The sequence below is a fragment of the Ammospiza caudacuta genome, chromosome 8 (assembly GCF_027887145.1).
Source record: "Ammospiza caudacuta isolate bAmmCau1 chromosome 8, bAmmCau1.pri, whole genome shotgun sequence".
NCBI lineage: Eukaryota > Metazoa > Chordata > Aves > Passeriformes > Passerellidae > Ammospiza > Ammospiza caudacuta.
Window position 1 is genome coordinate 32,367,712 of NC_080600.1, and position 25,777 is coordinate 32,393,488.

At 45.8% G+C, this 25,777-nt stretch overlaps 1 protein-coding gene across 1 annotated transcript in view; it reads left to right on the top strand.

The window, feature by feature from the left end:
* Positions 1–25,777, top strand: part of GLI2 (GLI family zinc finger 2) — a 137,133-nt gene that overhangs the window by 46,604 nt on the left and 64,752 nt on the right. The gene's annotated exons all lie outside the window — the stretch shown is intronic.

The window sequence follows — 25,777 nt, forward strand, 5'->3', positions numbered from 1 at the left end:
CAATGGGTATCATTCTGCTCCTTTATCTAGGACAATATTTCTGCTCTTTGTCATTGAGAGTCATACATTCTGTCTGGCTATTTTTGGGACATCAGGCTGCTGTGCAGATTGGCCAGGACTTTGTTTCTCATGAGCATGATGCTGGGATGGTCTGTGTGAATTATCCTTGACTGTGGTGCTCTTTGATGGGAGGAACTGGGGTGAGGCAGTATTTGGATCCATGTGTTTGTTGTCCTTGAAAATGGGTTCTGAAGCCAAGCTGTAAGGAGAGTGATCCAAGAGAGGCTGGAGATGCTGTTTCTCTTCTTGCTGCAAAATCCCACACTGTTTTCCTTCTGACACATCGTGCTAGTCTCAGTACATTTTTTGTCCCTCACAAGGCCTTGGCCCATTAGTAACTGGAAACACTTCAGCAGATCTGCTCTTCTCTGCTACCTGTTACAGCAGCAAGCCCAGGATTTCCAAATAATCCACTGATCCAAAAATGTGTGTGTGCAGTACTGCAATTAACATTCCTTCTGAGTGCCTTGTATTAAGCATCTCTGTATGTGTCTTGAAGGAAACCTCTGAGAGATTGTCTTTTATGGAGGAGTTATAAGAGATTTCTTATGGCTGAGTTCACCTATAGAAAATACAGAATTGTAAGTCTATGTAGTTCAAGAAAGAAACTGAATTAGCCAGACCCAGACAAGAATAAGTTAACAGTACTCACTAAGGAGCCTTGAGTGGAATTAGAAAAGAGAAAAATGGCATGCTGATAAAAACAAAAGCTTAAAAACTTGAAAACCTTCCTTCCCCCATCCCCATCTAATCAGTCCAGGACAGAGCTGGAGCAGGGGTGGGAGGGAATGCAGGATTTACTGGATGTCGGTGGTGTATCTCCTCCTTCCCTTCTTTATTTGACCCTCTTTTAGAGGAATGTTTAGCAAAGCTGTTTATTTTGCATAAACCCGAGTAATAATGTGGCCCCGGGTGACAGGACCTGAATGAAGATGACAGCAGTTTGATTTAACGATTAGCCACCTGACCCGATAGCACCTCTGGAATCTCAACTGCAGAATAAATTCCCATTCTTCCCACATGGGCTGCATGTTAATCACGGGAAGAAAAGCAAAGGGTGGTTGCAATAGGGCCATTGTTCCTGGAGGCGAAGGCTTGAAAAGAAATTGCCCGTTCCTGCCTGCTTTGTGCTGGCTTCACGCTGAGTCTTGGACACTCAAGTTTCTTTTACTGTTTCTGTATCCCCCCTCCGCCAAAATACTGGTTTCCAGTGGGGTAGATTCAGTTGAGTTCATTCAGCGAGGGACTTGCCTTCCCCCTGAATTATCACTGTGTAGTTTCTAGTATTTGTTTCAGCTGAAAATCAGTGCTCGCAGCACAGGAGTCTATTTGCAGAGTTAGCAGAGCAAGTTGCTAAGGAATCCCTGCTTTTTCCAAGCGCTCCCCAAAGCAGCTTAGCAAAGTGGTAGGGCTTTGTTTTGAGGGAAACCAATTTGGGGAAAATCTTGCTGTGCTTTTTGTTTCCTCCCTCCCCTCCCCCTGCCCTCCAAACTCTTTCAAAGCCCTCGCATTAAGCACAGCTGCAGTGGTACAGCCCTCGCCTTAGCGGGCTAATATTCACTTACAGTTCAGCCTTCCAGCTTGGTAGCACTGGGAGAGATGTGGCAAAGGGGAATTAAAAAATGATTGCAAAGTCAATGGTTTAAAGAGTAATTACAGAGTCATTAAAGGTTATTACAGGGAAATGTTCAGCTGAGCAGCGATTAGCATTCCTGATACCTCAGGTTCACCATGGTTTGAGGACACAAGTGAGACGAGTTGTTGAGGTCTCTGCTGCGAGGGGATGGAAGTGGCAGTGAGCCCTGCAGCTCCTCTGGGGCTGGCAGGCTGCTGCCTTGGCTGGGCACTCAGTGCTGGCCTCCTGCCTCCCCCAGGGCCGCTGGCTCAGCCAGCAGCTGCACCAAACCAATCTTACCAGTTCCAAACTACACATGGCCGTGCTCTGCGCAGAGCAACACTCACTCAAGTTGGCTTGTGGCTGCAGATTCCAGCCAACCATTCAGACCTGCCTCAGTCCTGTTCTGATTCCTTCCTGTGCAAAACCCTTCAGGTGCATCAGGATTCAGCTCTCACTCAACATGGGGCTTAGAGGGTTGTAAGCTGCCATTTATACCTGCAAGTAATTTTGGAGGTTAAAACTCCCAGCAGGCAAATGCTTAAAGCCAGCACTTGAACATTGCCCTTGCATGCTCACTGCAATGTACTCCTGTGGCTGTGTCACCTCAGTGCCCAGAGCTGCTGGAGTCTGGGATGCTGTCCCTGACATGGATGGGCCTTGCTCTGCCCCTTTGGGAAGCTGGGAAAGCCTGGTGTCCCTCCATACTGTAATTGTGAAAGTCTTGAGGTGCAAGCAAGAGCAAAGAGTGCTGTCTTTTGCATGTTTGCATTTGTTCATATGCAGTGAAAAAAAAACCTACAAATCAAAGTCAGGTCTGTTGGGTCAGTGTGAGAAGAGTGAAACACTGGCCAAAGTTCCTGTTGTTTTAATGCAGGGAAGGCCAAGTAACTATTTAAACAGATAAAACACATAAGTAAAATAAAACTAAGTATTAATGGCAGCATTTGCAAATTATAAATATTTAGGTTTAAAGCAGGTACCATTCTCCCTCCTCAGATGCTTGGCTTCTGGTTTGTGCTGCTGTTTGGATTTTCTTTTAAGCCTTGAAAAGAGCATTAATATGTTGCCAGGAAATATTGTTTCCAAGGTAAATTTAAAAAAAAAGAAATGGGCAGAGGATCCCAGCTGGAGCCCTGGGATATGCAGAGGCAGACCCTGCTGGAACCCAGCATCAGAGCAGGAATGTGCTTGTGCTTGAAGGAGAGCAATGGATGAGTGCATCCAAAGTGGGTCTCTGGGGCAGTGAGGAAGACTCAGACTTTCTTCTCAGGTAACATAAAATGGGATTTGTTTTCAAGGTTAAAAAGAAATGTATTTTTAAAAAAATCAGGGATGATAAAAAAAGATGTTTTCCCCTCTGAGGGGAAAAAGCAGTTAGTTTGCTTACCAAGCGACACCTCAGGAGGAAAACACTGCCGCCCTTTCACCACAGCACTGCCTGTGTGTCTCCCTGGGATGGAGAGACAAGGCACGTCCTGCCAGCCTCCCCAGGGACCACAGCCCATCCAAGGAGGGAGCCTGCCCTCTGAGCCTGTCTGGACAGCTGGTATTCATTTATGTTGTACAAGTAAGCCTCTCACTGCAAATAGCTTTTGCAGATCTCTAAGATGTCAGAGCGGCACAGGAGGAGGCCTCACTTCCAACTGCACGGGGCTCACACCAGGCCCTGTGTTCCCCCTGTTGGACCCATCCTAGTCTGCTGCCAGTGGGAGGATTTCCACACTGACGTGACCAAAGCTCACCCAAACACATTCAGTTAATTCAGTTGCTTTAATTATTCTTGTAGACTGCTTCTACCATGTCTTTGTAATATCCTGTGACATCTGAGATGGGGAGTGGTGAAGGCAAGAGCTAGTATCCTGGCCTTTTGAGGCCCAGCAGCAGCAGAAAGATAGCCAGGTGTTCCAGATGGAGTGTGGTGCATGATAACTGCTCTGCATCTGAGCTAGTGGCACATCTGAGGCCATCAGCTCTGCCAAAATATCAGGGATTGAAGTGTAACCTCTTGCTGATGCAGAAGAGCCAGCTCCCAGACCAAAAACTGGAGTGCAGCTGGGAGTTGGGGATTACAAGAGGCTACCCTTAACACAGAAAATAGCAAAAGGGAAGGATCCCCAGTTGCTGCAGGCATTTGGAAATATTCCTCACCTGGTTTTTTTCCCCCATTGATGGAAATACTGGCAGCTGTAGATTAGTTCAGATGTTTAGCTGCAACAAAGACAGGAGGTAAGGAAGACCTGACTCAAGCAGGCTTTGCCATTAATGCCAGGCTGGTAACTTCCCAGCCTCCCTGCTGCTTCCACGTGCTGCCAGGCTGTGTCAGAAAAGGGTATCCATGAAACTTAGCTCAGGAGCAGCAGCATAGGTCGAGGTCAAGGTCTGTCTCCCTCTTGACTCCAGCTTCAGAGAGGCAGGAGCACTCAGTTGCAGTGCAGCTGTGGAAGCAGCTTCCTGGTGGTGTTCTCACAGCCTCGCAAATGCCGCAGTTCAAGGACCAGCTGATTTCCAGGTGGCATCACAGGATTTTTCTTCCATGAATTTGTAGTCGTTTTCTGAAATGATACATCCTTTTAGTGTGAGCACCATCCTACAGCAGTGCCACAGATAGGCTTTGAACTGTGCAAGGGAATGCGTTTGATCATTGTCAGCTGCATCCTGTCTGTGTTACCTGGTGGCTCGCAGGTCTTCCGTGGGAAGAGACTGTGAACTAGCAACCTGTAGTGCTGTCTTCATCCCAGCCACAACCTGCTGAACTTCCTCAGTTGCCTGGGGTTTTTTTCTGACTGATGAGCACAGGTTTGCTCACTCTGTGCATTGAGCCTCATTGCAGTGGCAGAGCTTTGCAATGGTCTCCTCTGAGAATCCAGGATATATTGTCTTCTCTGTTGGCTGCTAATGGCATGGAGTCCTATATTCATAGTGATCCAATGTACAGCTTCGTGGTGGGAGTTCTTTCTGCATGCTTTATCCCTTCTGTTTGTATTTTGGTTGCAGGGGACTTGTAGACCTTCCCTCAAACTCATCCTCCAAGGAGCAGTATGTTTTACCTTAGGAAAAAGATGCAAACACAGAGTCGTGTTCCCTGCGTAGTCAGTAATGCTGGTGACGCTCAGAGCACTCTGAGAAATGCCTGGGGCTGTACAGAGCTGCTTTGTGCAGACCTGAGACCTGCTGGCTGTCCACTTCTTTGAAAATATTATGCATGCGTGACAGTGCATGGGGAAAGTGGAGGAGTTGGAGGAAGGGCAGGAACCAGGTATTTTTGGGCAGGGGCTTGCCACATTTCTGCCAGCTCAGCCCTGACCTTCTCTTTCTCTTGCCTTTTCCTGCCTTGTCTACCTGGGAGCAGCAGTGGGGCTGGGAATGCAGACAGGCGCCAGTGGGAATCTGCAGCCCCTCTGAGTTGAACCCACCCAGGCTCTGAGCACGGGTCTCCATGGGTGAGTGATCAGTGCCTTAAACAATCGCACTGCGCTCTGCCGCCATCTCATTACCAGCACAAAACACTGTGTAATAATAGATATTGCAGAATAGCTCATTCTCCTGGAGGATTTGATCCAAACCTCAATGAAGTTGGTGGAAAGACTCCCATTGATTTCAATAGACTTTATGTCAGGCTGTTAGTGTGCTGTTGTATGCTTTGCCGTTAACTGCAATACACTTTTCCCAAACTTTTTCATTTAAAAGATCTCAATTTTTAAAATTATTTACTTGAATCAAGGAAATGCCATCCTTTTCAGAGCAACTGTTCCTCTGTCTTTTATTGTGGTGGTGATTGCCAGGAAGATAGCATTGTTTTTGAATATCACCTAGTTTAGCTGTAGTAATGACAACTGATAGTTACTTGCATTTTTTTATGTTCCAGTAAGTGAAGGTGTGCAGGAGTTTATCCTAACATCATACCATTTCAGGAGCTTGGCAAAACATTTTGTTTGCTTCCTCTGAAAGCACACATGAGGGCTGATGTATACACTACAAACACTGTTCTCCTGTGCTTTCAGTCCTTGTGGCTGCAGTCTCATTAACATTGCTGCGTGTGAAAGACTCCTAAGACTCTTTTTGTAAACTGAAGGTTTTCTCATCTGATATTTTCATGAGTATCAGGAAAATACTTCGATATAAACTGGTTGAGGAACAGTGGAAGTTGTTATAATTTGTATTGCATCTTTTAAAAAATTTAATGCTTTAAAATTCTTATTGTCCCGTGGGATCCCATCACTACACACTACTCTAGGAAAAAATGCTTGTGTCTGGCTAACACAATCATGTCCCTTGAAATAAACCATTTTCTTTAGGAAACTAAAATTTAAAAGTAGATGATGTTCCTTTGCTGGTTCTTGGTTTGACCTTGGTGAGCAGGAGGATGTGAAAATACCGTGCCTTAGTGAGGACTTTGGCTCAAGGATCAAAATGCAGGGAGTGAGCCTCAAAAGTGCTGAGGCAGACACAACCTTGACGGTCATGGAGAAGGTATTGGGAGGAATGGTGCACATCTGGTAGGGAGAATGCTTTGGGGTACCTGAGAGTGGTGGAGGTGTGCCTTAGAGCAGTGACAACGTCCCTAGGGGATAGAAAAGGGGTTTGATGGGGAGCCTGATGGATGTTTTCCCTGTTTCCCTCAGAGCTGGGAAAACCCCTGGGGAAGGAGCTGGAGAGGTGCCCAGGGATGGAAAAGGGGCAATAGGGGCCTATTGTTATCATGTTTAGGGAGACATTATTGTTATCATGTTTAGAGAGGCCGTAAATTAAGCAAAAGGAAAATATTGAGAGAAGGACATTCAGAGCTGCCCCAGAGGAAAATGCCTGAGAGAGAACACCCAGTGGGTGACTTACCCCAGCCAGGTGCCATCAGTGCAGGTTGTGCAGCTGCTGAGCACAGCCCTGTCCCAAACCCAGAACTTCATGAGCTGTCAAAAACAGAGGAAGAAAGTACCAGGAGGGAAGGTTTCACTGCCCCTGTTACCAGCTGGGCCAAGGAGGAGGGGATATCAGCCCAAGAAGAAATCCTCTTTGATCCCTGCACTGGAGCTTATCCCAGCTCAACAGGGAATATTGGGCTGTGTATAAACTTCAAATTACAGGCATTCTTGCACACAACTACAGATGTACCTGGGTGGTGGTTTCTGTCTGCTGGGCAGCCAAGCCTGGGGGACAAGCTGCCCTGAGCACCGCTCTCAGCCTGACATGCCAAGTCCAAGAGAAACAACACACACTTTGCAGCCAAGAAAGAGACAGCTAAATTTGTCTTCAAACTACAAAGATTTGGAGCAGGATCCGTGCAAGGGGAAGCTGGTTCGTCACGGTTCAGGTGATTATTCAAAACGCATGAAATTTGCGTGGAATTTCGTTAATCTGCCTTTATAGGAAAATTCCTTTCCCATTTCCTGAGGGCAGGCCTATATTGTTGAAGGCAGCATTCTTCAGCAGGGGGATATCATTTATTATAAAGGATCATGGGTCAAAGTATCTTAACCCAGATCAAGGGCAAGGTCTGTGGGGACTGCCTGGAGCCTTTCATGATAACTCACAATAAAGAGCCAATTACAGAGCGAGCGGCTGACACCAAACCCACGCCGTGGCTGCAGACAGTGAATGCACCTACTTGGGTTGTGCATGTTGGGAAGAGAGAAATTACTGTAGGTTCAAATTCCTGAGCTGGGTGACCATGGCTACCTGACTAATTATGCCTTTTGAGGGAGAGATCCATATTGCTTAACACTCACTATATTTTTCTCAGTAGTTTAACCTTGATATCTTTCCTGGGATTAGAGAGTGATGAAAGGTTGAATTATTTGTCTCTGAACTCCCACCGCGAGCAGTCTTACTGCATCTGTTCAGGTTCCTGGTTTCTCAATATAGGTGTTGCATGCGATGCTCTGAGGGTGTAAGACACCAAGATTGTATCACTCTAAACTACTTTTATTTGCTTGGGATACATTTTACTATTTGAAAGAGTCAGCAGTTCCAGGAAAAAAGAATAGACACGTGAATGCCATGTAATTGAAAGAAAATTTAAAAATTAAGGGGTTTGCATACATATGCACAGATTTCTGTCCAGTCTTTTTTAAAGCCATTTGCAGGCAATGGTATTGTTGTTATGAATTCTTATAAAACTAAGGCAGTCTTTTTTCTCCTGTTCTGCTGCTGGGCAGAGCTCAGCAGGGAAACCTCTGAAAGGTCATTAAATACGAAGGCACATCTCTGGCTCAGGACCCAAGATGGGAAATTGCCTTGGGGGGAGGACTTTAAAGCATGATGGGTAGACATCTTCTGGCCCTCTCTCATCTTACTGCTGGAGATGGGGCACCATGAGCTTTGTCTGACCTGCTGGAGCTGCTTTGAGGTCCTTGGGCACTGCAGGGAATTGCAGCTTCTGGTCAGGAGGTTGGGAGGAGGAAGAGGAGGAGGAGGAGACTGAATGTACCATCCACTTCTAAGCAGTAAAATCTGCTTATTGTGCTGTTTTGAAAAGTCAAACAAAACTTGTAGAGAGCTGTGTTTCATTCCAGTTTTGTGCATACACTTTGGCATGTCCAGCTGCGTGGCCAAGGCAGGTGTTTTTGGGTGCAGCCCTGGTGCACAGAGCGCTCTGCAGGGGAGTGAGGGCTGTGGGAGGGTGGAGGTGTGTGGGATGTCTAACGCTGCTCTCAGTGCCAGGCTGTGCTAGGAGGTACTGCAGCCTCTCCCTATGTCATTAAGGCATATCTTTGCCACAGACAGTTATTGGAAAAGGCTTTTTGCAAGGCTGAACTGTAAGCAATAAAACTTGCATTCTGATACAGGCATAGTGCACTTAGGTAATAAAAATAGCCTTGGTGTCAAAAGGTTTCAGTAAATGTGGCTAAAGATATTAGCAGTCACTGCATTCGCCTTGCATTTCTCTGTAGACCCGGGATGAGGTGAGGCGATAAAAATGGTCATTTTGTTTCCACTGGGAGCCAGAGTCACAGAAATTTACTCTAGGATGGGCAGGGATCAGTCCTGATGTTTCTCAAGGCAGATCATCTCTCTGCTCTTCTGCCTCCTTGGCAGCTCAAATATGCTTCCAGCTATGATAGTTTAATGTAGAGTGTCCCAGTTTGGGCAGCAGAATTGTCTTTTCCTCTTGACCCAGGGTGGAAGGCTGGAGCACAGGAGAGTGCCCAACAAGGGTGGATGGAGACCTGGCCCTGCCTCTCTCACCACCTCTGCATGACTGGGGTGTGTTGTGTCACTTGAAAGTTCAGGCTGTGAAAAGAGGGATAGCTGTGTTGTGATGGAGATAAGGATATGCACCATCACTTTCCTGAATTGAGAGCTGTTTTCCAAAGTCTGAATCTGCCATCCAGTCAGAGCTGGAGCTCCCTTAAGTCAGTGAAACTGTTTGCAGACTACGGTATTACAGGACATAAGCAAATGTGGCAACACTTGACTTACAAATAACAAATTAATGGTTTCTTAGCACCAGACACTGATAAAAAAAAACAACAAAAAAACATATAATAGCTGAAGGTGAACAACAATTAATTTCCCTTATTTGCCCAGCTGCTAACAGATTTCTTTCATGTGATCACACAGTCATTTGAATCAGAGGAAAATGTATTAACCAGTTTGCCTCCATTTCCCAGTTGTATGTCAACCACATGGTATTTGCCAGGGGAGGTGATAGGAATACCTGGGATTTGGATTATACTCTGGAAGTCCCTTCTTGGCTGGGAGCTGTGGTTGCAACAGCTTAATAATATTAATTACCACGTGTATGTACTATCAAAGCTGTGTTTGGCAACTCTTTTAGGCTATGGATGTGGTTTGCCCTGATACTAGATGAGATAAAGACAAGAGAAGATGAGAGAAAAATGGATTCTGAGAAATAGAGAAAACCCAGCAATCTGGAAAATTGCTGTGCCCACAAACACACTTGCTGGCCAGCCAAGTAACTGAAAATCTCATAGGGGTGAGTGTGAATAATTAAACATAGCCATAGTGATTTGTGGCCATTGGTGTTCAATTAGCAGTTTAGAAAGGTGGCTGCAATAGCCTGTCATCCCTTTCCTTCACATCACAGCTTCCCTTGCTCTATTTCTTACACCTCTTCTTTTTCTTCACTAAGTGAACGTTTCAGGATAAGTACCACCTGATTCCTGGAGAAATGGAATAGGGCTCTGTGAACTCACCAGTGTGGTTAGGTCTGCCATGACCTCCACCAGTTGTGGCTTTGACAACTCGAGTGATGCCAACACGAGTTTATCTTGGTGCTTTCTTTCCTTCCTCCTCCTCAGCAGCCCCAGTGATGTTTCAAGGTGCTGGTGCCTACCTGGCACTGTTGTTCCCTGAGGAACAAAAGCACTCTTCTTGCAGTGTGGTTTCTTTGGCTCCACAGTCCCTGACCCAGATCCCTTTTCCTTTTGAGCACACACAGGCTGTTTGTTTGCAAGTGAAGAGTTGTGAAATCAGGGTTGGTGCTGGGAAAATGCTCATTTAGCTGTTCAAAGGCATCTGCTGCTGCAGCTTTGCTGCTCAAGATGCTCCCAAGCAGCAGGTACCCTGTGTGAGGGATGTATTCATACTGATACCGTATTTGTGGGGCTGAAGGAAGTATTCCTCGGATTGGGAGCTGGGAAACTGAGCGCTGTGAGAGCGCTGACCGCTGCCAGCAAGGTCGCATGGGTGACATGACACGTGAAGACATGAGTGCAGAGATTAAGGCACTACAGCTTCCTCAGCTGTCAGTGCAGCCTCATTCACATGCATTAGAAATTCACTTATAATTTTCAAGAGGATAAGTGGAAAAGTTCCTCTGAAACGACTCTCAACAAGAGCGTCGCCAGCTCACAGGAGCGCTCATGTAGGCCATGTTTGAGTTATCAAACCCAACAGCTAGAGGCAAATGTCAGCTTATCATAACTGCTCTGTAAACAGAAATCATCACGTAAGCTTTTGTCTCAGCCATCACATGCAGGTGACAGCCCAGGAAGCCTATTAGCAAATGCCAACACACCCACCACACCGGGCGGGTTATGTGCCTGGGTTAAACACCGTGAGGGGAGCACGGAGCCTCAGCAAGGGAACAGCAATGAGTCACCTCAAGTCAGAGAAGTGCTAAGTGATTTTCTCATGGGAAAAACTGAGAGCTAGCATCACTGGGATTGAAAACGTCTTCTTCTTCTTCTTTTTTTTTTTCCCCTTTAAAGTTTCTTATTGAAAATACCATGCAGGATAAAAGAGGGGCACAGAAAGAGGGTGCATATACCCGTACCACTCTGGATGGGTGTATTACAGACTGAATTTTTCCAGTGGGAAGATAAATTATAGAAGTAACCTGAGCCAAATGAATACCAGAGCTGGGAGTAAAATTGCAAGAATTACAGTACATACTTCAAAGTAAAGTGCTTGTACTAAAAGCCTGATAGCAGAACCTGTTTCAAAGTTAGAAATGTGTTGTCAGTGAAACACAGTGTTCACAGTGTTCACAGATGTTTTGATCTGCCACTACTGCATTTCTGAAAAACTTAATATACCCATTTTTGCTGTTACCCCAGTTTGTGGGCCCACTTCACAAGTAGTTGTGTAGATCCCATCCTGAAATGGCCCAAGGGGCTCCAGGCAGTGGGTCAAAGCAAATCTGAGAGTCTTCTCCTGTCAGGATGTCTGTCTTTTTTTCCTGAAGGCACTGAAAATGAGAGAAAAGTTCAGTATGATGCTATAGCCATTGTGCAGTGGCTTTTCAACACAAAGCATGTGCTAGTGTTGCTTTCAGCAGATGATGAATGAATAAATTAAGCCCTAAATGATATCTGAAGCTGTTTGCCATAGGAAGTTCCCCATCTTGCAGATCTCTCCAGGTATCTTGAAGTTATCAGCACACATCAGCCGGGCTCTGAATTGAAAATGGGGAAACAACTTTGTTTTCTGCTCGCTGGTAGAGAGGCATGCTACAGAATCACCTAGCTTCAAAGTGTAATGAGGTCTTTTATGCATGGCGAATTTGCTATCAGTGATAAATAGAGTAAAAAAACAAAAAAGAAGAAAAGGGCAATACGTTAACCACAAATTATTAAACCCATCCAAATTTATGCAAAACATGAGGTTCCAGAGATCTGGCTCACATTTTTAAGTGTTTGCTTTTTGTGTATCCTTTAAGATTAGTTATTTTTTAAAAAGAGAGACTCTCCAAAATTGATTGTGGGCTGAGGTGGTTGTGGTGATCATTAGGTTTTTTCAGTGCAAATGTATTTTGGTTAACTGTAGCTTAGCCTAAGACTCTGTTTTAGGCCCCCACATTGTCACTCCTAACCCAAGAGAAAGGGGTTTGCACAGGTTGCCTTAAATAATAAACTGCACATAAATGAAGCAGCACAGTTTTGTGGTTTGATCTGGCCAAAGTAATCTGCTTCACTTCCCAAAGTTATGGGATAGATTGACTGGCTGAATTAATATGAGGAGTGATACAGGATATTTGAACTCTTGTCAGTTATTTCATTCTGCTTTTTCCCAGCAGTAAAATGGATTTGTTCTGAAACCTGGAAAAGAAAGAAATAAACTTGGCAGATGTAGCCAGTTTATAATTTATTCTGAGTTTGTAGCCTGATCCAAAAGCCACTGAAGTCTACAGAAATCTTTTGGGGGATTTCAAAAGGAATCTCATCAGACTCTTGATTAATATGCTGGAGAATTGGGGGGCACACGTTTGGGGCCAAGGGAGTCTTGCAGATCTAATCCCTTTTTTCCCAGGGTTTGCATTCTCTCGGTGTACATCCTTTCATGCAAGTCTCTCAGTGTTCCCTGAACCATATGTATTTGGATTAAAAGGTAATATGAGAAGTGCTAAGAAAAGCTGGAGCCAATTCCCATTTTATTGCAGGAAGGCCTTGAAATTATGTGAGGAGGGACAGTGTGTCTGACATCTGGGGCTGTGGGAATGTACTGAGCGTCTGCAGTGGACATGGGGGTTCCTTGTCAGTCCTGTTTCCCTTGTGTCCAAACTCCTGTGCTGTGTGCCAGCTGAGAACATTTGTGGGTGGAAAGGAAACGGGGGACGAAGGAGGAGAGGTTTGGATCGTGTGATCTCCCAGCACGAGCCCCACTGCAGGCAGGCAGCTCATCTCGGGCTGGGGGTGGAACAGGGCAGCTCCCAAAGTCCTGTGCTCTGGTGAGCTTTGGATCTCAGTTTCGTGAGGCAGTGTAAGTGTGTGTGACCTTAATCAAGCTGATTAACCTTGCTGAAGCATCTGGAAATGGAGATGAGAAATAATTGCAGTAGAATGTAGCATGCAGCATCTTTTAACTTTGCAGTTATCTGCAGTCTTTTCTGGATGGGAAAATTTCCTGATTTTTGTGGGATGGGAAAGGCCACTATGTATGGAAACTAAACAGGCTTTGCATCTTGATTTATTCCCAATCTTATTATTGTGTGACAGGATCAGTTATCTCTCAAGGGGTGGTATTAATTAATATTTACAAAACACTTGCAGTACTTGGGGGAAAAACGCATCACAGAACTGTGTTTTTACTTGAGCTATTTATTAGATGGCACCCTAGGTGTGAAAACCCCTCCTTTTAACCATGACCAGGTTTGAGAGTACATTGTGAGCTTTCAAACTGCTTTTGGAAGAGCTTGTCTTTTAAAATCTTATTATATTTTCCTTTTTTTTTTTCCTCCCCTAAAGTGGGAGGGAATCACAGATGATCTTTCACATGATTCTTCCAACACCCAGTCATTCATCAGCAGAGACTTAAAGATAATAAACTTTTTGTTTCAGGCAATTACTTAATCTCGACAAACTCCTGTGTTAAGCAGGGCTATTAACTGAGCAGGCTATAAATCAGTGTGTTGCCAGGTGGGTGAGTCTCCTGAACTGCAATCACTCTTAAGGACCTTCCAGAGACCCCTTACAGTCTTAAGCACCCTCATTACACAAGCAGCATGCTAACAACCAGCACTTTGCATGAGCTGCCCAGAGAATCTGCTGCAGACTGCGCTGGGACCATTTTTAATACCAGTCGGAAAATTTTCATACGAAGGCAGGATGATACATGGGAGTTATTAGCCTGCACCAAAACCACAGCTGGGTAAAACAGATAACTTCCTCACCCCTCTCCTCATCAGACCTTCTGCTTAGTTAAGAGCAGCAGGCTGCCTTATGCCTGGTTAAAAGCCATCTCATGCAGTATCCTCTCAGTCTTTATCAGCTAGGACTGCTTTGGGGACTGGTGTCCTGAAGCATGAAAGCTCCCAAAACTCTTCTTTGAAGGCTGCCTAGATGTTTATCACCCGGGTATAAGTGCAAGAAGGAAAAATACCCAGCCCTGCAATTGTATCACAACTAGTAGAGAGCAGACATCTTTTCTTCCATTTCCAGCAAGAAGTTTGGTCAAAATGCACTGCAGACACTGCAAGGGATTTTTCCAGGCTCGATCTGTTCAATTTTACAAATTACATAAACAGACCTTTCATACGAAGGGGAAATTTTTCAAGCCATTGCCTATAGGAACAGTTTGATTTCAGTTTGTTTTAATGCCTGGAGGAGCATATGCATAAAGAAAGCAAACTGACTCCTGTGGTTTGGATTAGAGAGGCTCGAAATGCCAGTGCTGAATTTGAAGCACAGCCTTGTCCTGAAAGATTGAGCAAGTCTTTGTGGCGTGAGGCAGTACAGGTGTCGCCACCAGGGCAGCAGGCAGCCCTGCAGTGGCAGAGACCATTCAGGTAGGTCTGTGCTCAGGGCGGGCTGGCATGCCCTTTCTTGTTGGCATTGGCACCTGAGCTTTCACAGGCTTTAGGCATCTGCTTGGGAGTTTCTCTTCTGCAAGACAGCTTTCCAGCTCCTGCAAGTTGTGTTGGCTGGTTGAGCAGACACTCGTAGCGTGCTACCTGATGGATTGGGGGAAGTGTATTTAGTTAGCAATGGTCAGTCAGCCCCACTGCTCCATACATGTTGAAGCAGCTGTGCCTAGCAGAACCTGCAAGCTGGGCTGTGAGCATCAGCTGCTGATGAGGGGTATGTTATCTTTCATTGAGATGTACTCCTCAGTCCAGTCAGCCCTGCAGTCACAGAAAACATCCTGGCCACCATGATAGAGTGTGCTGGGGACAAGTGGCCAAGGGAGGTCAGGGCTTGCAGTGGCAGCCTAGGCTGGAAGTGGCTGCTGAACAGCAGCCTAAGGGTTTTTGCTTTTTCTTCACCATTGATCTCATGGAAAACTGGTTCAGGGAGCTGATCCAGCCTAAACCCGTGCAATAAAATTTTAGGTGATTAGTTTTCAACTGGATGAACTCCCTTAGCTGGCTCAGTGTGCGATTGAGTGAGTGCCAGTGGCACCTCAGGGGAGGGGTGTGAATGCATGAAAGGGGGCGTGAAAGCTAAAAGACATCTCCATCTGTAGATCTACTCCTAGAAATGTGCCTTGGGATGAAACTCCTCAATAAGGTTTTATTTGCATGAGTGGATGGTGCATGGTCAGGGCTCTGCTAAATTTGCTGCCCAGATGAGTGTTGTCCAGAAGGTGCTGGGTGATAGCTGATGTGCTCTCCCTCCATCTTCATTTGCTGCCTTGCCCTTTGGTACTCCACCAGTCTTGTGGTTTCCAGTCTGAAGTTGCTCAACTTCTCTGTCCATCACATCTCACCAGAAGAAATCCTGGGCTTGGTCAGGTCGGATACAGCTGAGGGCAGCAGTGTTGTCTGGTGCTCTTGCTGCCTCCTGGTCATAAATGCCAGTTAGTACTTTCTCCCATAATGCCTCGATCTAATGGCAATATACAATTTAGCCTTGTATTATAGGTGACCTGAAGCATTTGCACTTCAGGGAGCCAAGGAAAACTCCTTTGGAAGTTTGGAAGGAAAACTGCTCAGATGTAAACTCAAGCTCCAGGAACACCTGAGCAATACTGAGCTAAATGCTCAGGTAACTATGGACTCAGGCTTTGGTTCTCTGCTCCCCAGAGTCACTGTTGCAGGAGGCAGGACTGCTGTCAGGGCCATGTTTGCACAGGCATCAAATGCATTCCTCTCTCCTCTGGATACCCAGAAAAAGAAACCTGTTGAGCACTTTGGGGACTCTCACACCCAGTGTTGGGGACCGTGAGAGAAAGGCAGGGGGTATTGAGGAGCTGAGGTTCACACACTCCCCTTACACTAGCTGGCTTGAAGTGAGGTGGGTTCCATGGTGAAATGAGCTTTACTATGAAACAGGCAAGGTTTGTCATCCATTGGCCTGGTCCCAGAGAAGTTAGGAGAAAATCTCTTTGCCTACTTATTTTCGAAGTTGCTACATCAGCTGGAGGCTCAGGCAGTTGCTGAATCCAAGTGGCTCCCCAGGGAGCAGGATGATAACAACTTGTGGAAAATGTCTCTCCTTACCAGTTTTCATAGAAGTTTTTGACAAACTGATTTTTCTCTTCCTGCCCGTCCAGGCAGGCACAAGCTGAACCACCATCTGGTCTGCCCCACCTCCCTGCCCGCCCCTCGCGTGCCGGGATTTCTTCCTTCCTGCTTGGGATTTTTCTTCTTTTTTTTCTTTTTTCTTTTTCTTCTTTCCATTCTCCAGCAGCAGCTGTTGGGAGAACAAGCCCCAAGATCCATCTGGTCCTTCGAGCTTATCAGGCTGTGTCTTTTCCCAACAAAGCAGCAGTGGCCGTGCTTTTATACAAGAGTTACATCATATAACAGCAACTTGCCTGAAAAGCAAACTGCCTTTTATTTGCTTGTGCTGCCTTTCTCCCTTTAGAATTGCAGCCACAGCCGAATCACAATGTAGTCTCAGATCTGAGTCAGTCTAGAGGGCTGCTTTTCTCTTTCTCTGTTTCTGTTCTTTCTTTTTTTTCCCCTTTTATTTTCTTTCCCTCCTCTACTTTCTGGAAGAGTTGGCACAGCCCTGTGTTATTAGGACATAAGCTAGCTTGTTCTAGTGGAATTTCCTGTCTGATTTTAATTTCCCCCTCTTTTTTTTTTTTTTTCTCTCCTCAAAGTGAGACAGAAAAGCTTTTTAATTGCACTGCCGTAGGTTGGCCTTTCGGGATATTATTATTCTTATTAAGTACTTCCTGTTGGGAGGTGGCACATGAGTAGAAATAACAAGGATCTCAGTGCAGTCAGGGCTTGTGGCCTCTTTGTTTGTTAATAACTGTCAGATTGGCAGCATCCTCAAAACACATCTTGGCCTGACAGCCTGGCAATTAAGTGATTTTCAAGACTCTCGGCATTTGCAGCTCACCTGTGGAATTAATAAGCTGCATTAGGCCTTTCCTTTTTGGTTTCTTTTCTGCCATTCAGTGATCATATCACCTTACCCAGCTAATACAAAGCTAGCACTAGTGGGAAAGTCTCACTCCGGAAATGCTCAGCATGGATGTAGAAACTCCTGATCAGGTATGGTGGGGTAGACTGGTACATCCCAGGTGGGATTGGCATCCTGCTGCTTCTCCAGCAGCAATGTGTGAGTGGAGCGGGCTTCCTTTGCAATGGAAATATGCAGTGCTGCTGTTTCAGATTTCATTGTGTTGCAAAGAATTCAGTGCTTATTTAGCAGAGAAAGGCAATTTTGATTTCTTTTTAATTTTCCAGGAAGGAAAATGCGCAGCAGTCCCTTTCAAATCTTTTTCAGCAGATATTGTTGAAATAAAGTCAAGGCATTTCAACTTCATAACTTCCATATTCTTGCAGTCTAAAATATAATAGATCTTAAACCATCTTAATCTTTTCTGTGCTGCTTCTTACAGAGGCTGCAGCTACCTGTAAAACATTAACTGATGAAAAAGTGTTCTGCCCTAAAGCTTCTCCCAGCTCCAACTATTTGGGATTGAAGAAGGTGGCTGGTGGCAGCAAGGCTGATCAAGGGACTTTTCTAATTACTGCTCTTCGAAAAGCCATCAGAGATTTGGTGTTTGGGCACCCCACTGCGGGACTTCCTTGTGCTTGTGGGGTTCCTCCCAGCCACAGGAGAGCTCTGCTTTCATCTTATTTACTCTTCCCAGAGGTATAAAAAAATAATGGGTAGTCCCCCTAAGGCTGCCACTTATCAGTAACCTGAAGACCCCAGGAATTCTTGCGGAATAATAGTTAATGCATTGCCTTCATGCACAAATGCTAATCTGAATGCTTGAAAATACTTCTTTAGACCTGAATATATTCATCCCCCACACTATTTTGAATTTTTCGAAAGTTTTGGGTACAGTCTGTTTTGCACAACCAAATCCAGGACTTCCCATGTCAGCAGGCTTCAGAAAATTCATTTTCTCACCAAGAAGTGAAATGCCCCATTTTTGGTCACACAAGAAGGGTGCTGCAAATCCAGCTGCTGCATGGCAGCATGTTGAAGAGATTCCTGGGGTCTTCCTGTCCCTTCCAGCAGCAGCTGTCCCTGCTCCTTTGGTGGATGAGGCAGGAAAGCCCCTCATGATGAGTTTCAGAGATGTAGATAGCAGTGAAGGAATTTCAGGGTTTGATTTTTTAACGACAGTTCTGTGTTCTTATGGAAAATGTCAATGAACTCTTCAATTTTTAATCTAAATTTTCCAGTAGAGGGAAAGGCCATTTTTAGCCTCACTGTAATTGTTCCGTCTCTTTTGCCCAGGAAAAGATGGACAGTTTTAATGCCCTTACCAAAGGTCAGGCAGTGCATGGGAGAGAGCTGAGCGGAGCTGCCAGGAGCTTCAGGATGGGTCAGACATCAAGCTGAACAAGAATATCCTACTTCCATTAGGGCCTGAGTTCATTTAAGTGCGCTGTCTTCTTCTTGGGGGTGGGGAGGAAATTTATGGGCAAATTTCTTCAGTGTTGCCTCGAGTCGGCCACGGGGCTGCGTGGGGAGCTCGCAGATCTAATCTCGCCCCATCCCAGCTGCAAGAGCCAGCTCGCTCGGCAGCCTCCTGCCTGCCTGCCTGCCCGCCCGGCTGGCGGACACAGCCCGCGGCCCCGCGGCGCTGCTGCAGCTGGGCCGGGCTGAAACGAGTTCTGCTGCACGGCCAGCAGAGCCCTGAGTGTGCCTGCCGTGTGCCAGCAGGGCCTGGGTGCTAGGCAGGGCTGGGTAAGCCTCAGCATCTTCAAATGAAATTTTTTTTTCTTCCACCTGAGCTGAAGCAATAGAATAAATTTTGTAAGAGGATAAGCTCCTCTAGGCCATCCCCAAGAGGATGGATGGTTGTTGTGATAGGGATGATGGAGAGGGGTACCCTGCCATTTGCAGTGTCTGAGGGAGATGTTTGCTATCTTTCATGGATTTCATAATGGCATTTTTTATGCAGGTAGCCCCAGGAATGGGCTTTATTCTGTGTCAAGTAAGTGTCCACATTTGCCTGTGAAGTCTGTGTCCCTGCAGGGAGCTGAGCAGGGAGCCCAGTGGCCCCTGGGTCTGTCTGTGGTGGTGAGGTGCATGCAGGGGCTCCAGCTGTACTGCAGTGGAGAGACAGATCTTATCCTCTGCTTCTCACTGCACCCCAACTTCTCTTGAGTGTGAAGTCACACTGACTCTGTCCCACAGGTGCTTTGAGATGTCAGTACAATAATGCTTTTCAAGGCATTATTTTTTGTGATTTTATAGCTACAGGGCAGTGTGTTTTAGTATTTCCTGTTTACTTTTCACGTATCTGCATCCCAGCAAGGCCCCTTCTCCTTCCAACTCTCCTACAGGGCATTTGCCATTACTTGAGCTGTTTGCCCAACAGAAGTTAGTTGTGTAATCTTTATTTCTTATCTGGATTGGATGCTGTACCCAACCCACCGTTAAACTAAGCATGTTGTCTTCCAACATCCTGACATGCATTATCTGAAAAACATAGTTTTGTAAATCAGGCTACCAGCATCTTTCTCCATTAGTTATATTATAAGAAGGGAAAACTTGTTTTGCATCCCTTTGGGTGGCAGCAGCTGGCTGGATGTATTTCAAAATGGTCTGTAGTGCCTGGGGCAGGAAAGAGGTCTCCCCAGGTGAGCTGGTGGGGGCCTGCCTCCTGCTTCTCCTTGCTATAATGTTCCCAGTGGGCCAAAATGAATATTTCCTATTATTCTTCTTGTGTAGTTCCTCTTTTATTTTTTGTCAAAGCCATTGAGCAGGTAATAAAACAACAGAATAATTAACCAGTGATAATTGAAGTATGCCATACGAAAACCAAACTAAATGCTAACAAGCCAAACAAAAGGAAAGTAGGCATGGTGCAGCCCTGTTTATAGGGCTGTCTGCTGGAATCATTATAGACGTTGATATAATAATACTGAGCACTTAATTACCACATCATTTTAAAAGAGCTGTATAAACATTAACCAAACCTCTGAGGTAGGGAGGTATTATTATGTTCATTTTAAAGAAGGGAAATTCTGACAAAGCAAGGTTAGTCAGTAATTTAGTGTTGTGAAGACAGGCAGCTGATGGGGCAGGAATAGGGGTTGCAGCTCCTTCCACAGTTTTGGAGACAGAAAAACAGAGCTGCTGAAGCACCTGTTTTTTGTGAAATGCATAGTGCTGCTGTTTAGAGAAGGGGCACACTTACCCAGACACCTCTCTATGCTTAGAAAATTCTCAGATTGGTGTAATTGGCCATTGCATAAGTATCCCTTTTTGAAGGAGGCATATGGTGTATTTTGCAAAGTAGCTAAACAACATTAAAGTCAATCTCTCAAAGGGGTACTAAGAGGCAGTCACTGCAGCCTTGTGTGTTTGTTCCTGCTCTTTCCCATATTGATCTGAGTGGTGGTTCTGGGAATGCCTGTCCCTGCAAAGCCCTGAACATTCTGCATGGTGGTATATGACTTCATCCGAGGAGAATCCCACGGACGCATCAGCGTGATCTGCTCTGTCATGTTTCTGTGACCCAATTTTCCCTGTTCTTTGTCTCAGACCTTCCCTGACCCCAGGCCTATTATCCCTTCCAATAATTCACCCAGACCATTATTAATGGTGCATTAACTTTGGCTGCGCTTTCAGTGAAGATGTTTTTCTTGTGCTCATTCATTCGCTCAGCTCACTTAAACAGCTAGATCATTATTCTGGGGACGTCACACAAACACAAAAACATCTCCCTTGCCGACACCTACAGTCCTGCAGCACTTTGCCAGAGGGGCGGCCATCCAAACACAACAGTGAAACGCCCAGGAGGGACTATCAAAGGGAGTCAAGTAGCCACACACAGACTCGGTGCTCGAGGCCGGGTTTGCCTCCCCTGCTCACACACTGAGACTGTCCAGGGATGCTCAGAACTCACCAGCTCTAGGAGAGCTCTGATGTGAGGAAAATCACCGCAGGAAAGCTGAGGAACAAAGCACTGGCCTGTCTTTGCTGTTTCATAGCCACTGTGCTTGTTGGATGCCAAGATACATCTCTTTAAATATATACTGTGGATGAGTAAAATTGGGACACTAAAACATGTAACATGAAAAACTAATGCTGCCTAAGATTTCTTTCTCACTTGATGCTTTGGGCTTTCCTGGGAGATTACTGAGTGAAGAACACTCCATGTTTGTTGTACCTTTACCTTGTTCTTGAGAAAGTGATTGAGATTTGGACATCTGGGAGAAAATGTGGGCAGCAAGAAGGGCCTCTGCAGAAATCTGTTGTTTTACTACTATTTTTTTCAAAGAAGCTGAACCTGGGAGAAAAAAAAAAGAAGCAAAAGTTGTTGTAAGTTGCTGTGTCACACCAGGTGCCATCCCACCTTCCCCAGTAAGAGGGATTTGGCCTCTGACAGCACAGCTCAGTTCACCTGTGGAAGTACTGGTGAAATCTCACGAGCATCTTCTGGGAAATACCTTTCCCATTTTTTCTGTTGGTTGTTTGTGCACAGCTGCTAATGACACTGCAGTGACAGGAGAGTATGAGCTGGTGTCTGGAAGAGTTTTTTGCCCGCTGACACAAATCAATCCAGTACCCCAGGGCTCTGAAGCTTTTTAGAGATAAAGTTGATAAAGTTGCAGTTTCTGCCTGCTGTGATTGAGGTTCATTGGTATCCTGCTCATTTGACTGTGTACACTTGTGCAAGTTATTTTGCATTAGTCTGCTTCAGTCCCTCTCGAGTTAAAAAACAGCATGGTTTTTCAAATGCATGTTTTCTTCCCTTCCTAAAGAGAGGGGAAGCTTTGTTACTCTTTGCAAGGGACCTTGTGATCCCTTTATGAAAGCTGTGTCCCATGCATCACTGACTCCATAGGAAATCAAACCAAAAGGCATGTCAAGAAATCAGAATTTGTGTTTCCTCTTTTATAACATATCAGTTTTTTTGGGATCTTTTTTGCAAATTTGTTGAGAAAAGCGCAACAGGTACTGAATTATCTAATGATATTTGATATTTTATATTTTCGTCAACAAATGACTTTCACTGTTGATTGCAAAATATTTTTGCACTATTTCTGATGGCAAAGAAGTCTACTTACAGGCTGGACTGCTTGTTCCCCCAGGAGACTGTTGGACACCCATAGGAAATGTGTATATTTTTTAGCCCCTATGGTGGCCTGCACAACTCACATGTGCTTCAGATAAAGCAGGGGGAGCCCAGTGCATTCTATGTGGTACCAAGGGGGTGTGTGGGGCTTTTCAGGGTCTCTTCCAGCCAGTCTTGGCTGCATCACCACAGTTGCAAGTGGCAACTTCTTTAAGTCCTTTCCCAAGGGCTTTCTGAATTGTTTTTGTCAAAGCAAACTGCAAATGAAACCCACTTCAGTGCCGTGGGGTCTGATTTCTTTTCTCCTTTTTTTTTTCTTCTTTTCAGCAAACGTGTGTAAGCTGAAGTATTTGGAATAGAAAAAACTTGCTAGACCCTTCCTCATTCTCACTTTTGAGCTCAAGAAAGGTGCTGCTATGAGTGATGTCAACACAGCTCCTTTGCTCGCTATGCAAACCCATACAGGCAGTCTTGTTTCTCTTGAAGCACAGACTTATCTGTAGAGATAATCAAAAGCCTGCATCATCCTCAAGTAAGGGCTGTTTCTGATGCCTCCCTCCCTGATTCCTGGGATTTTCAGCAAACGGACATCCCCTTTAAACCTGCATTTCTGCCTCCTATCTTTTCTCTTTGAAGCCAGAGGGTTGGCTGGCCTTTGAATAGACAAGGATGAGAACACAGCAGTGGGAGGTCCGTGTCTTGCTCATAAACCTTGGCCAGAAAATCGCTCCGACAAGTGGGGACAGGTAGCAGCATCTTCCCCCTTATCAAATGGCGCGGCGGAGCAGACACATTCCTGCAGGAGCCCGGTGGGGTGGAAGGTGGGGCCTCCTGAGCGTGCCTTGTGCTCTGCTTCACCAACTTGGTGTAGAACTATGTTGTTTCTGTGCAAAACACGCTGTTCTCTCATTGTCCCTGCCCCTTGCGTGCTGCTTTTGATGTGTTCTTTGGCTTTCTCTTCTTCCAGCAGAAACCAGAGAAAATGTTTATCTGTGGTTGCAGTGCTTGGGGACTTCTGGAGGTGCCATGTCATGCCTTTGCACCTCAGAGTATTGTATTGCATGGCTTGGTATGGCCCAGCCTTTTCCTGGGGAAAAGCTTTCCCCGGGCCTCCTACTAAAATCTCCCTCCCTCTTGTGTGAAGCAATCATCATTAGCTCTAATTGGGCAGCTTTGGGGTTAAATCTACAAGATTGCGTGGGTTTGGTAAATCCTCTGCCACTGCAAAGCAGATAATGCTAAACAAAAGATTGCCTTGATTAGATTAAAGTTGGCAAATTCATTGCCCTAATCATCATATTGCCCTTCCCGTGGCTATTCAGGAATACATCACCGTAACTTACTTGAAGTAATTGAATATAATTGTCTTTTTAACTCGTACGTGTAAAACATCCATCTTTGTTAACAGCGTGTGTTGTTGTCCTGCTGCCAGCTCACAGTCCTCTTCTGGAGGGGTGGGAACAAGAAGCAGAGCCAGGCTGACGTTTATGAATTGGTAGTTGATTGCCTATAAAACCATTCATTATTTCTGACCAAGCACCTGGAAGAGAATAAAAATGAACAGCACCAGCCACTGGGGCCCGTAGGCTTGGCTGGTGCTCCCCGGCAGGGAAGCAGAGGGGAAGTCATGAAGGGGAATGTTGCAAAGGGATATAAAAAGAACCAACCCTTTCCCTTGCCCTTAGTGGCAGCGCAGCACAGGGCACATGGTGAAGTTACAGTTGGGAGTGTGAAGCAGATACCCAAGGCAGAGGCATTGCTGAGCTTCCCATGAGCAAAATACATTGAAATGCTAAAAACAAACCAAGAGTGCAGTGGAAAGGAGGAAGTTCATGGAAATTTTTTCTCCCATTAATAATCAGAGGTGTGAGGAGGGAGACATTCTCTTCAGATGTCAATTTTATACCAACAGATAGCTAAGAAAGGAGGCCAGGCAGCAAACAGCCCACCCGTGTTTTCTATTTCCCAGCTCTCCTGAGTGACAAGGAGAGACTTTTTTAGCACAGAAATTTCCAGTATTATCTCAGCAATCAATCATATAAAAATGCATAGGTACAAAATAAAACATAGCTGGCCTGGCTTTTAAGAGATTCAGTTTGACCTGTTTTTAGTAGTTTTATCATTATTAATAAATTAAATTGCCCTAGGGGACAGGCCAAAGGATGAGGGCGACTCTCCACATCATTAAAACTCAGCTGCAATGGCCAATACAGCTTCAGCCCAGGTCAGCTCTCACTTTCCTGCACTCTGGGGATTAACTCAGCCCCAGACCTGTCCATTTGAGGCAGAGAAACCACCCTGTTTTGGAAGGTTGCTAATCTTCACCTATAGGGATGCCACTGGCAGCACTTTGGGTTGATCCCAGGACCACAGAAGTTTTCTTGCTCCTTTTGGTTTATTTGTACAGCACAAATATGGGGTGGGCACTGCAGGAGGCCCAGCCTAGGGGTTCAGGCTGGAAGAGATGTTTGTGTGATGCCACTGAATGTCTGTGCAGGGACAGTTGATTTTGTGACCATGCTTTGTATGTGATGATGTAAAAGCTCAACTCCCTCTGGTCCCCACAGCAGCCGTAGGTTGTGGCAGGGAACAGCAGTGTCCCCAGGGAGGAAGACAGCAGCTGTCGGTGTCTGCCAGCCTAGGCTGTAGTTTGAGCTGAGCATGGTTTGGGGAGACCAGAGGCTTTACCGTGCTGTATGAGCAGGGGATAGGGTGTGACAGCTAAACTCCTGGTGTATTTTTGATCTGGAAAAACAAGGTTTGCCTCTTAAAATGAAGAATCCCTACAAGTGCCCTTATGTAACAGATCGTCCCTACTCAGGACAGTTAAAGGGTGAATCTTCCTCCTGCAAAAGCAAATCCTGAAGGATCCAAGTTCATTCTCTCCCTGAGCTGCTTTTGGGAGAGGAGAGGAGGGGAGGGGGGCAGAAGCGGGGGAGGTGGTTAACAGTTACTCTACTGTGGCCTGACATTAGGCGAGCTGCAAAAATGCTCCCAGTGTATCAGGTAGTGTGAGGTGCCAGCCCTTTGCTGGAGCACGGAGAGCAAGTCTGCTGCAGAGCCTTAAATACTTTCCACCCCGACTACCTTAGCTTAACGCCTTTCAGCAGAGTTGGCAGGAGGGTTGTTTTTGTGTAGTCTCTCACCTCTCCCAGCAGCCTGGCTGACGCGCCTGTGCCGCGCTGTGCTCAGGGATTGAGCGTTGCAATGGGAGTAGGAGCCGCAGATCCTCTCGCTGATATGCCGGGAAAGACGTATATGAGGATTACACGCAGGCTTTGCGCGACGGACTCACGCGGAGCGCAGCCCCGCCGGACACTGTCGGCGTAGCTCTGGTGCAGCTGGAGTCACAGATGCAAAAGGCTGAATTTTAAGGTCTTTCATAGAAAAAGAGTTTGGCATTTCTGAAGTTTGCTGAGCGACAGCGAGAGACTTGGCCCAAGCCTTGACATTTTGGTTTTGGATGGTGCTTCCCCAGTCTCCAGAGAGATGGTACCTGTCGCGGAGGCAAGTCACAGTGAAATACCCAGCACAGGCTGGGTTTTGAATTGCTCACTTAGGAGGTTGGGTTTGTTTTATTTTTGGTCTCCAGCTAGACGGAAAGGCCAAGAAGCCAGAGAAAGAATGGTAAAACCTGCAACAATATTAAGTAATCTTTAATGAAGATCTTCTGACTATTTGTAAAGGCAGAGCAAGACCAGCCTTTTACCTTTAAGCTGGTCGCTGCCACAAATGTAGAAAGGGTCATCTTTA